A 12,761-nucleotide genomic window follows, 5' to 3' on the forward strand; every position below is an offset into this window, starting at 1 on the left:
CACCCTCCCTGTTCTCCTGCTCCCTCTGCTTCAGCATGCGTTCCTCTAAGTCCTGGCCCCATTCCTCTACTTCATCTGCCCTTATTAGACTCTTCAAATGGAGCTGCTGCTTTAACTCGGTGTGTCAGACACTTCAAAGGACGGCTGTGTTAATTGTTGGTTTGTTGGAGATGCTTGTAGCGGAGGGTGTGTAAGGGATGTTGCAGACATGCTGGAATCTTTATGATGTGAGCAATGAGCTGAGAAATGAGGAAATAGAGAGAGCAGAAAAGGGCAAACTTTTCTTTACTTTCAAGTAAGAAGGAGTGCTTTCAAAAGCTCTGGTGGATGCGAGATTACATATCCATTTGTTTATCTATGCATGTCATGTAATTTTCTCCCGTTAGAGAAAGTATCACAGGATTCCCTTTATAAGTTTAGGGACTTTTTCTCATCGTCTCAGGTGTTTTGGGGCAAGCAGGCAAATTCTTCTTCTGTTTCTCATGAGTGTTTTACAGTATTGTAATACTACATGGTTTAAGTGTTTATCCAATACTTTAAAGACAAAAAAAATGTATTTGCTCAAAGATTGTAGGCCAAACTCTTGGCCTACTCAATGAATTATATTATGATTATAATATATGAAGAATGGCCAACAATATTGTTTCTGATCCTAATCATGTCCTGAGTAATGCACTGCTTCCATCAAACAGTAGATGGAACTGTATTAAACATGATTTAATAAGGTGTGTTGAAGGACTTGTTTGTAAGAGCCCCAATATACTCACAGCGAAGATCTTTTTCATTCTTCGTTTAGGGGTAAAACGAAGTTCGAAATGCGTGAGCAGTTGTTAGCTACTGTTAGCCAGAGGTGTAAAAGTCCAGGGGTCAGAAGTAAAAGTCCTGCCATATGTTTATTCCACCCATGAACTCAGCCAGCTGAACTCAGCAGCCACACACCTACCTATTACGTAATCGCCACTGAACAATGGCAGTACAAAGTTGTTTCGCAGCTGTAGCAAACTTTTCCAGAAGTTCCCTTTGGCAAGCTGTTTCGAACTCCCAAAAAACTCCAAACGAAGTTCGTTTTGGCCTGATTTTGTTCGAAATGTTGTCACATCAGTTTGCCCTTCGATTTTGATTGAAGTATATGAGATGTAGATGGTCCCTTTAGTAAAGCTGCTGTGTTGCAAGACAAATTTGTGATGCAAAAAAAAAAAAAAAAAGAAGTAACATATTGATTATTAAAATGGGAATTTAGGTCTTTGTAACCCTGACCCCTCTTGTACTTGACCTTTATGGTGTCTAGATGTATTTTGGCTTCTTTAGCAGACACATTCACTAGTCCACTGAGTAGAGGTAATGGTATTGAGGGTCTTTGCAGGTGGCCTGGTGAGCAGCGCAACACCATGAGGAACATTGAAGAGCAGATTTTGAAAGCCTCTGGGGAACAGGGGGTGGGTTTGCATCGGGTAGGAGCGCTCGGGACCCCAGCTGGTGCAGGACGGGGTCCCATTGTGCTCCCCACCCTCCTCCTCGCAGTGCTAACAGGATTAGGCGACGGAGATCACCCTCTCCTCAAAACCCCAGGCTTTTCCTTGCATGTCCTGTCTGATCTGGGGTTTTAAGGGTCCCCTTGTCATGCTTTAATAAACCAGAAACCTCTCCCACAGGGAGACTTTGAGATTCAATCTTCAAGACTCCATCTGAAGCACAAGTTAACAGCACATATGAAGACGGCTTTTGGATGTTATGGCTCCTCAACATGGCCTGGCTTTCATTATTACTCATAACCATGCTGAAGAAACCAGATAAACCATATAAACCAGCCTAAGGTGGTTTGCTGATCTAAGCTGGTTTAAGATTCCAACCTGGGGTGCGTTTCCCGTACAACGTCGTAACTCGCTGCTTAACTACCATAGTGCGATGCATCGTTGAAGAAATCAAGTAGCTAGTCACGACTGTTTCCCGAAACCATGTTGTCGCAAAGTGGTCGTTCAACCACGATGGTTAATGATGTCACGCAAGTGCTCGAGTAATAACTTCTTTTAATTAATCTGTTTGAGATTGAATTAATGCTAGATGTTTTGCTATAAATTACGGACATGGCATCTGAGGACTATTTCAAATTTTTCTCAATTATTTAGCTTTATTTCCAGATTCAATCATAAGCTCGTTCTTACGTAGGCTACTAGAGCATGCACATGCACACTCTTCAAAAACGGTGCTTTAAATCTTTTGACAAACTAAAAGACTTACATGACATTTGTATGTATTCTAAAAAAAAGATACAGATTGTACTGAATGTCAGCTTTCTCATTTTGCTCAAGATAAGGATTTATTGAGTCCACGTCATGAAAACAAGAAACTATGCTTCTAACCACAGGTCGAGAGCTGTCGTTCCAACCACACATGCTGCTATGCTGCTTGTGAATGTAGAACGATGGTTTCAGGAAACACAGACTCGTTGAACTATGCTGATAGAACCGTCCTATAGAACCGACAGAACTCGCGACCATAGTTAGCTAACGGTGCTTTCAGTAAATTCACCCCTGGCTAGGCTGCTACAAGTCTAAAACTAGCCTAACCAAACTAGGAGAACAACTAAGACCAGAAAACGAGTTTAACCTTAGAATGCATTATCCCAAAAACCTACATGAATGCATAAAATGGGTCAAAACTTTTTTTTTTTACACGAAACTGACATAAACCATAATTTTGAGTAATTCATTTATTTACAAAGATGTGGGGTAGTGATAAAGAAGTGTTATTTTTTTCTGAACCTTTAAATAAGCATGTCAAGAAATTGAATGATGTTTTAGAAAAAACACACATCTGAAAACCATACCCTATCGGGTCAGTTTGATCCTTTATGCATCCTAAGATTAAGATGTCATTGTCAGCACGAAATAAAAACTTCTCCAAGGCTCCAAGGTTGGTGCACACTTCCCATACACAAAAGAAATATATTTGAAATATATTTTCAAAATATATTTTTGGAATATATGCAAATATTTGAAATTGGCCCAATAAATATATTTTAGTTAAATATATGTAAATATATTTTCATATATGTTTACATATATGTTCATATATGTTTTAACTTTTGCAAATTGTTTCATTTGAAATTTAAAAAGTTAACATTTTCACAAACAAACAACACATTTTCAATTTATTTTTTAGATAGACCACTTCAGCTGTGGATGTGGGCATGTGAGAGCAGTGCTCTACCACATCCCCCGCCCACATTTTTCCTACTGGTCGGGGATCGAACCAGCAACCCTTTGGTTACAAGCCCGAAGCCCGAAGCCCTAACCAGTAGGCCACGGCTGCCCCTTTACTGACTTTATTGGCCTAAAATGACAATTTTATGTAGGAAATAACACACAGAATGCAGAGTTTTTTTTCCCTATTTTTACAGAATTGAATACAGTTATTTAATAGTGTGTGTATGCAGTGTTAGACACTGAGTTCTATCTATTGTTTAAGTGTACTTCACTGTTGGAGTGTCACTGTTATACTTGCATCATAAATATTGTGCATATTTTCAATATTTAAATGACTTCAGGAAAGATGTCAATAAAACAACAATAAATCTAATAATTGCACTTAGTGTTAGGTACGTGCCACCTAATATGGCCTAATAGTCCTAGGAAAGCAACTATCTGTCATTTTACATTGCAGTCATTTAAATGTAAGTACAGTATTTATTATAGCTGTGTGTCATAATACAGTAGTGAAATACGGTAGCCTACTGTTGTGTATAGGGGAAAAGGTAGAGGAATTACTATGTTCAAAATACCTTTTCGACCCTTCTTTAGCAAGCTAAACATTTTATGACCATACATTTTGTCATATATTTTACATTACATGTTATAAATGTAAATATATTTCACACTTAACATCATATATTTCAGAATATATTTAAAAATGATCAAATATAAGTGAACAACAATGCAAATATATTTCAATGTATTTGGAATATATGCCACATATATTTTTGACACTTTAAAATATATTTCAATATATTTTTTTTCTGTATGGGTTGTCTTCATGAATTGAAAGGAAAATGGATGCACACGGGTGTCCTGACCTTCTTTCCCAAGACCCTCCCCTGTGGACTTGAGCCTGACTTTACGATGAATCCCAAGCAGTCTGGCATTCATGTCACCACAGTACAAAAACTCCCCATATCACTTTCTCACACCAGATACCACACACGTATTAGAGGTTCCTTCAGCTTTCACCCTTTAACCTCAACCCACACCCAACACATGCTGAGGTTGGCAACATTCACCTTTAGTCTGTCCTTTCTTTTTTCTTTTGTGTCTTTACTCTGTTTTTAACCTATTCTTGATATTAGAGTGAACAGGTCCGGTGTAAATGCAGCAGTAGTCCTGATGGAGGCACAGCGCTCGTACCTGACAGTGCAGCGGGACACCGCTCTCATTACCACAACAATGAAATAATTATGAATGCCGCAGCGAGACTTCATCAGAGGAATATCTATTGTATTATTTATTCAGTCCCCTGGTTCAGGGAGAACACATATAAACTTCCAGCCATGCTCTACCCCAAGCACACACTCTCTTGTCTGCCTTTCAAAGCGGTGGCTTGCTCCTGCCCCTGTTTTATACTTCATTTCTCCAGGCCCTGGGATGATTTGCTTGGACATTGCCTCCGATATGTGTTCATGGCTGACCCTAACCGTCTCAAAGGACTATTACAGTCTGCACAGTGCCAGTTGGAGGATGTTCATTCATCAGTAAGCGGTCAATACTCTGATGGGTTCATGGCTACAAGCGATTACTCAACGTGGAACCAGCTGCCTTCGGATGGAAGGCCAAAGCACAGGCCCAGTCCATCCATGAAGGGCGATGCCTGGAGAATCGGCTCTATTGAAGATAACACTGCAGCAAGACCAGCCACGCGAACACACAAAACAGGTGAGCGCTGTCTTCTAGCTTGCCGGAAGGGTTTGGCTGATGTCTCTCATCTTGCATTTGGTGAACTTTTTAACTCGGGCAACAAAAGCGTGTGGGGTATGTTCATGCCCCTGTGTTTTTCTGCTCCTGTGTCCGTCCTTTGCAGTGAGGTTGCACGATGGTTGTGAGAGAGCAACACAGCATCATAAATAATGCAGCGCCTGCCTGGCAACGCCATTGCTGGTGCTTGGCAACTTCTAAAATGCCGTAGCGTTGTGGGGAAAGTGGATGCAGTGGGCGGAGTCCTGCAGGTGCTCGGCTCCTCTTTCTCATCTTTCTCATCCGTTCATCCGATCCCGGCTTGGGAGATTGCTAGTGTACCAAGCAGATGCACCTCCTGCTCACTCAGCTGAAACAGAGGAGGCCTTTGTTACTTTGAACTGTAATACGTCACATATCAATACGTCGATGACACACTCCTCAGCCCGCAATGAAAATGACAATTTTTTATGGCTTTTTATCATATAGTAATGAATACACATATGGTTCAAATTGAAAATTTCTAATGTCTTGTGCAGTGCATACACTTACAGAGAGGCCTGGTAAAAGATTCAGTTGTACTACATCATAAGAGATAAAGTGAGAAAAACAGTCGATATAGAGATATTGTTTGGACATTGAAGATTGGCACATACCAAGCAAATGTTGCCTGTGCATTATGAATCATGGTCATAATAATTGTAATTGTAAAAATGATGAAATGAAAATATTTTTCACTAATCTGATAAGTAATAATAAGTAATTTTCACTAATCTGATAAGTAAGCCAATAAGTGATATATTGGCCAGTACTAGATATCCTTTTTACACTTATCTTCAAAACCAAACATCTTGTGGAAATCTGCTTTCAATTTTTAAATCGATCTTTCAAGTTCAAGTTCTTTTATTTATATAGCACATTTTAAAAGAGCCACAAGACTGACCAAAGTGCTGTACAAAAGGCCACAGAAAAAAAAAAAAAATCTAAATTATAAACACTTAAAGGACATAGTATAGATCCACAATGAAAATCCAACTATAAGAACACAAAAGACACCAGTTAAAAAGCCAAGGAGCCTGGACACCCATCACTAAAGTTTTATCGGTTAGAACGTGTTTAATTTTAGATAGTTGACTCTCATATCCCACAGTTATGTAACAAAGTTAGGCCTACCATGACCCTCTGAAACAAATAAATAATAAATTAAACATATATAAATAATATAACAAAGAATACAGACAAAAAATGCCTGTGTGCCATATAGATTTAAAAACATTTTCTTCTTTTTTTAATCAACATTTATATATATATATATAAAAAAAAAAAAAAAAAAAAAAAAAAGGTAGGCCAACCAGAAATATGTTTTTTGGGCCCCATAATCATTTGGTCATAATTTAATGCATCAAATATATCAGCTTAAAGTCCGCGTGAACCGGAAGTTGCAAACGACTTTTCTCCAGTGTTGTGACGTATTTCCCAGTGAAAGGGAATATTGAACAGAGGGCAGGGTTTTACTCTAGCGCTCCTCCTCTCCATCGCTCGCTCATTACAGACTAACGGTTTGAGGGGAGTGGTTAAGCGTTTCCCAACCCAAGCCGTCAAACCTACATCATCAGAGAAGGAACGCCATTCCAGACCGGAAGTAACTTTTCAGACTTTGATTAAAGATTACGACGGCAAACAATTTTTTTCTGTGTATTAACTTGCACGGATTAATTGTTTATCCCAAGACTAGTAATATGCGCTAACAAAGTAAATAGGGTCAATTTTGATTTCAGTTGAACTTTAATTTTTGAAGCAATACTGATAAAATTAAAAATTCACATTGATATGTGCTATCTTTTTTTCTGCCAAATGATTGGCGTGAATTCCGTGAAATAAAGTAAATGAAGATTATCTTTACATTTTTCTTTGCTCTCCTAAAGATAAACGACCAGTAAAAACTTCACAGACTCAAGCATACATTTATGTTTGCATATGTGACTTTTAGAATTGAATCAGTTCAGTGATGTGTGACATAGTTCCCTTTTGATGGTGCTCAGATACTCTGGATTTCAGTTAGTGTGCATATCTGTGGTATCGTGCTGTGTTTTCAACAAGTGTGGTTCAACCGTTTGTCTGTATTGGAAATACTGGGTGTCCTATACCCTCCGGCCTTGGGCCTGGCCCTCGCACTATAGTCCGTTTTCAGGAAACATCGGCCCGTCGGGCTAAGGTGTGCAGCTGAAAGATTAATAACTTACCACCTTCTCTGATTTGTTCATGTAAATTATTAACCATCACCTCATTATCAATTATTTAAATATCAGACTTTGTTCTTTTTTCCCATGCTCTCATTCACAGAAAGAATTGCAGTCCCTTTCTCTGTTTTGGACACATTTTTCTCAGTGGCTCGTGAGAAGTGGGGGTAACATGTCTATAGTTCTGTTCCATCGTTTCTGTCTCCTAAAACATGGTTAATACTTCATGATGAGACAGCGGATATGGTAACAGGGTAAGTAATGCTCTCGGGGCAGAAATATGCCACTGTTCGACGGCTTGATGAATTCCAGCACAATATCCACAGAAAGTGCTGATGCAAGCATTTATCATGGAGAACGTTACTTAACATAACTTTGCAATCAACTTAATCTGAAAAAGTTAATGATTTGAATTAAAAAATGAAAAAGTACCATATTATTTTATAATTTATTTAAATCTATTTAAGCCTCTGTTAATGAATGTTTTCCTAAAATAAGAATTTATAAATTAATACAATTATTACATAATTTGATACATCTAATACATTAGATTAGCAATAATAGGCTATTGATATAAAATGATTATAAATAATTTTAAACTACTTATACCAATATATAATAATATAATCATAAAGTAGTTATTTAAATAATAATTTCTGAAATAAATATAAAATAATTAAAAAAAAATGTGATTCAGTGTCAATTTCAGGAATTGAATACAAATGCCAGTCAGAATTTCCATCAGACATGCATTTATTCTTTGATTTAAAATAAATAAATAAATAAATTTAACTGCATAACTGAAGATGGTTAAGTTCTAGAGACTGACTGCACCTTTGTGTGATTCCATCATACATGTATGTTGATGTGTGTGTGGTGTGTGTGTGTGTGTGTGTGTGTGTGTGTGTGTGTGTGTGTGTGTGTGTGCAAATTGTGACCTTGTGGAGAAATTTGTTGAAAAAAAAAAAAAAAAAAATTCATGATGAAACAAGCTTATAAATCATGCAGAATTATCTTTTATCTAAAATAGCAGAAAGTTTTCTGTGATGGGTAGGTTTAGATCGTGGGATAGAATATACAGTTTGTACAGTATAAAAATCATTATGTCTATGGAAAGTCCCCATAAATCATGGAAACCCAACATACCTGTATATGTTTTTGTGTACACATGCCTCATGTGAAATTACACAGAACAAGACGGGAAGTATGAATATCTCAGTGAAATCTTACTTAAACATGTTTCAACACTGTATAACATTTGTCTATGTAAATTTGACTGAAAAATCCAAAAAAGTGTCGTCCCTTCCACCAACTACCTGTTTGAAAGGTCAGAGGTCAGACATGTATGCCACTCTACCTCCTTTTCTCGTCATTTCCCAATGAATTTCACCAGCAGCAAATAGCGCTCTGGTTCATCCCTGTCAAAATCAACAGCACTGTAATTCAATGTGCGCAGTTAACCGAGGCCGAACCTCTTCGCTCAGCGTTGCCGCCAATTTGATGTGTTTATGATGTCAAGAAGAAGCCTCATATATTTTGCATGACATTTGCTGTTTCCTGTGATGGTGCCTCTTAGGTGAAGACAGACACACGGAGGTATAACAAGCCACCACTTTTGCTCTCATTACGTCTCAGAGGCGAGATGGAGGGAGATAGAAGAAAAGAGAAGTTTAGCGGCACACCCAACTCTCTCTCTCTCTCTCTCTCCCTGCTCCTCTGCATTAAGAGCTGCCTGGGGGCATGCGAGCAGGGCTGGGGGGGGGGGGGGTAGGGAGGGTCGGTTAAGAGCTGTCATTTAAATAAGCGTTTACAGAGAGAGGAAGAGAGCTGGGGGAGGAGTACAGAGTCATGGAAGGCAGAGAGAGAGAGAGAGCGAGGGGGAAGGGGTGGGGAACAGTCGCTTTAATGTGTCTCTGATCTCTCGCACCAGTCCACAGCTGCTGCAGCAGCAGGCCGTCCTGCTCGGCCATATGTTCCCTGCGCTGCTCCAATTATCCTCCCTGGAGCAAGGGCCCACTCACAGCCTGTGTGGCTGGCCCGCCAGGGTCGGCTACTGTTTCAGCACAGCTCTCACTGCTGTCACCGCGCTCGCACCCAGAGCGCCCCCTCCTCTCACCCGCCCACCAGCCCGACACACACACACACACACACAACTCTATCTCTGTCTTTTCCTCTTTTCCTTTCCACCCCATCAGTGGCCTGTTGTATTGAACGTGGACTTTATTTTTGGCTTCGCCCCATTTTAGAAACCAGGTAGACGCGAATAGGTTTTCAAAAGTTTACGTGAATATTAAAGAGATAGTTCACCCAAAAATTTTGCCCACACTGTAAAAAGTGATCAGTTGACTTAACTTAAAATTTTTTTTGAGTAATTAAGTAATTAAAGTAAGTAATTAAACTTCATGCTTAATCGAAAAAATTAAGTAATGTAGAATCGTCAAGTTCACATAACTTAATTTTTTCAATTAAGCATTACATTTATATACTTAATAATTTTAAGGCAACGGGTTTACTACATTTTTTTTTTAGTAAGTGAACTGAAGTCATCCTAGGTGTATATGACATTTTTCTTTCAGATGAATACAATCGGAGTTATATTAAAAATGTCCTGGCTCTTCCATGCTTTATAATGGCAGTGAATGGCTGTTTCTGTTTTGAAGTCCATAAAAGTGCATCTGTCCATCATAAAAGTGCATCTGTCCATCATAAAAATGCATCTATCCATCATAAAAGTGCATCTATCCATCATAAAAGTGCTCCACACGGCTCTGGGGGTTAATAAAGGCCTTCTGAAGCAAAACGATGAGTTTGTGTAAGAAAAATATTCATATGTTCATCATGTTATAAAGTAAAATTCTAGCTTCCGACAAAACGAACATACGCAGTCTACTTACGCCTAAGTAGTGTAGCGTAGCGTAAATAGTACGTCACATTACTCGCATAAGTTGCGCTTTAGACTCAAGTCGAATCCGCATGTCTGTTTGGCCTGAAGCTAGTTATTTTACTTTATTAAGTTTTAAATAAAGTTTTCTTCAGATGGCCTTTATTAACCCTCTCGGAGCCGTGCGGAGCACTTTTATGATGGACAGATGCACTTTTATGGACTTCAAAACAGAAATGGCCATTCACTGCCATTATAAAGCTTGGAAGAGCCAGGACATTTTTTAATATAACTATATAAAAGAATGAGGGTGAGTAAATCACTGGCTAATTTTCATATTTGGGTGAACTAACCCTTTAATCCAGAAGCAATTTTAAAGGCATCTTTCAAAAATAAGTTATTTGCATTTTTTGGTAATTAAGTTGAAATATTATTAAAGTAAAAAAAATGTTTGGTTATGTAGAAATCATCAGTTCACAGGTCTAAATTCGGCCAGATCAATACAGTCGCAGTTTGATTACTGTACACACTCATATGTCGCTCATAAATCATTTGCCATTTTTCTGGCAAACACAGCAGGAGTTTTTATTAAAATGCCAACTCTGTTCTTTTCCATACACAAACATTGGCTGTCGAGTTCAGTTGTATTTTTCTTAGATAATTAAATGAATTATAAATTAGGGTGGGATTTGAACCCATGTCCCCCAGCACGCTGAACAACAAGTGCATGACTAACCTAACGCGTCGGTTGCTGACATAAAGAACTACTAGTTGTTAAAAAGTGTTTTTTTCTTTGGTCATGTCATATTTTGCCTAGGGCACCGAATGAGCCAGAACTGCAACTGCAACCCCCTTTAAAAAAAAAAATAGATATGAGGATATTATGATTACTATTATCCATGTTACTGTTTGTATTGTTATAATAAAAAACATTATTATTATTATTATTATTATGGTAACACTTTACAATGAGGTTCGTTAGTTAGGATTAGTTAACTACATTAGTTAGCATGAACTAATAATGAACTGCACTTATACAGCATTAATTAATCTTTGTTAATGTTAATTTCAACATTCACTAATACTTTATTACAATCTTGTTCACATTAGTTAATGCACTGTGAACTGACATGGACAAACAATATATTGTTATCCTCATTACTATTTTATTGTTTTAAAAATAATCATTGTAATCAGCATCATATTTACTATTTATTATTATTATTATTATCATAACCATTATTATCATTAGCATTATTATTTACCATTATCAATTTATAATATTTACCAATATTATTTATTTATCAATATTGTCAAATATTAGTTGCAGTAGCATTATTAAACTCATTGTAATGTGCTGAACATAATTTGTGTATTTCACTGAAAGAATGCATTCATTGTAGGATTTACATGACATTTTCTATGATGGAATGTTATTTTCTATTTGGATAAAGCACATATTTACACAGTTTGATGCAAAAATAACACTCTAAAAGTGTTATATTAGCCTTTGCATGAAATAAAACCACAGGAAACTAAACTAATCAAGTAATGGCCTGGGTTCATCAGGAGTTCATTATCTAAAGAAAAAAAAACTGAGCTAAAACCCTTCAGAAAGGCAGAACAGAAGCTTCTATGAGGAGTTTTCATTAAGGCCCCGTGCCTTTGATCGTCTCATTAGACAGAAGATGGATGGTGAAGCATGTTGACATATTCATTTTCATTCAACTGAACAAACAAAAAGGAGAATTTCTACTACTGGTGAATAAAGGAGCAACAATTTGGCTGTGTAAAACCAGAAATGTGCTCACCTAAAGCATCACTTGAGATATAAAATGAAGCTACTTCTGTATCAAAACAGAGAATATGAGTGACAGGTGATGCTGCTGGGACAGAATGGAGGTTGTATCTTACTATAGTGTTTCCCAAGCATCTAATGGTGCCACAGGGGCCGATCCACATGCCGAAACCTGTTCTCAGGGCGACTCTGTTCTCTCTCCAGCAACTCACACCCCTTCATGACTCTGTTTACTGAACTTTCCACCTGTGAAATATTTATTAGAAAAGGAAGCATGGTTGAACTCAGGAACAAGAAAGAGATGTGGGATAGAGGCGAGGGGCAGAGTTTCTTTTTACATTTCTGTCTTCTGTCTGACAGTGGTGGTTATAAGGACCGGTTGCTGCTTAGCTTGAAGAAAATCTGTATATAACTCGACACACGTACAAAATGTTTGAGTTCCTGGTTTCATAACTTATCTCTGTGACGCATCCACCGCTACTTCATATCTGTGTGAGGTCATGGGGTCGCGGAGAGCACCATGTGCTGTAATTCAAGATGGAGGAGTGAGACGGGGGTCATAGGTCAGAGAGCAAGAACAATATTGCAACTCTCTCTGTCCAGCTCTTATTCGCCCATGCATGTCTTTTATTTCGCTGCCAGTCTACACACACACAAAAAAACAGTTTGCCGAAAAACAGCATCCTTCAGTTCCTCGCAATGTTTGCATTGGACAAAAGAATAGGAAGTAAGCCAAGCTGGCTCCTCATGAATCTTTAACCGGGAGTTTGTTTTGTCTTATGAATGTAATTAATGCATAATTAATATTTAAAGATTGCCTCATTTATCAAATTTAACCACTTTACCCACTCACCACAACAGAGTTGACTCATAAAACTCCGAGAATAAACAGCAGAGAG

This window comes from Squalius cephalus, assembly GCF_949319135.1.
Source record: "Squalius cephalus genome assembly, chromosome: 17".
Lineage (NCBI taxonomy): Eukaryota > Metazoa > Chordata > Actinopteri > Cypriniformes > Leuciscidae > Squalius > Squalius cephalus.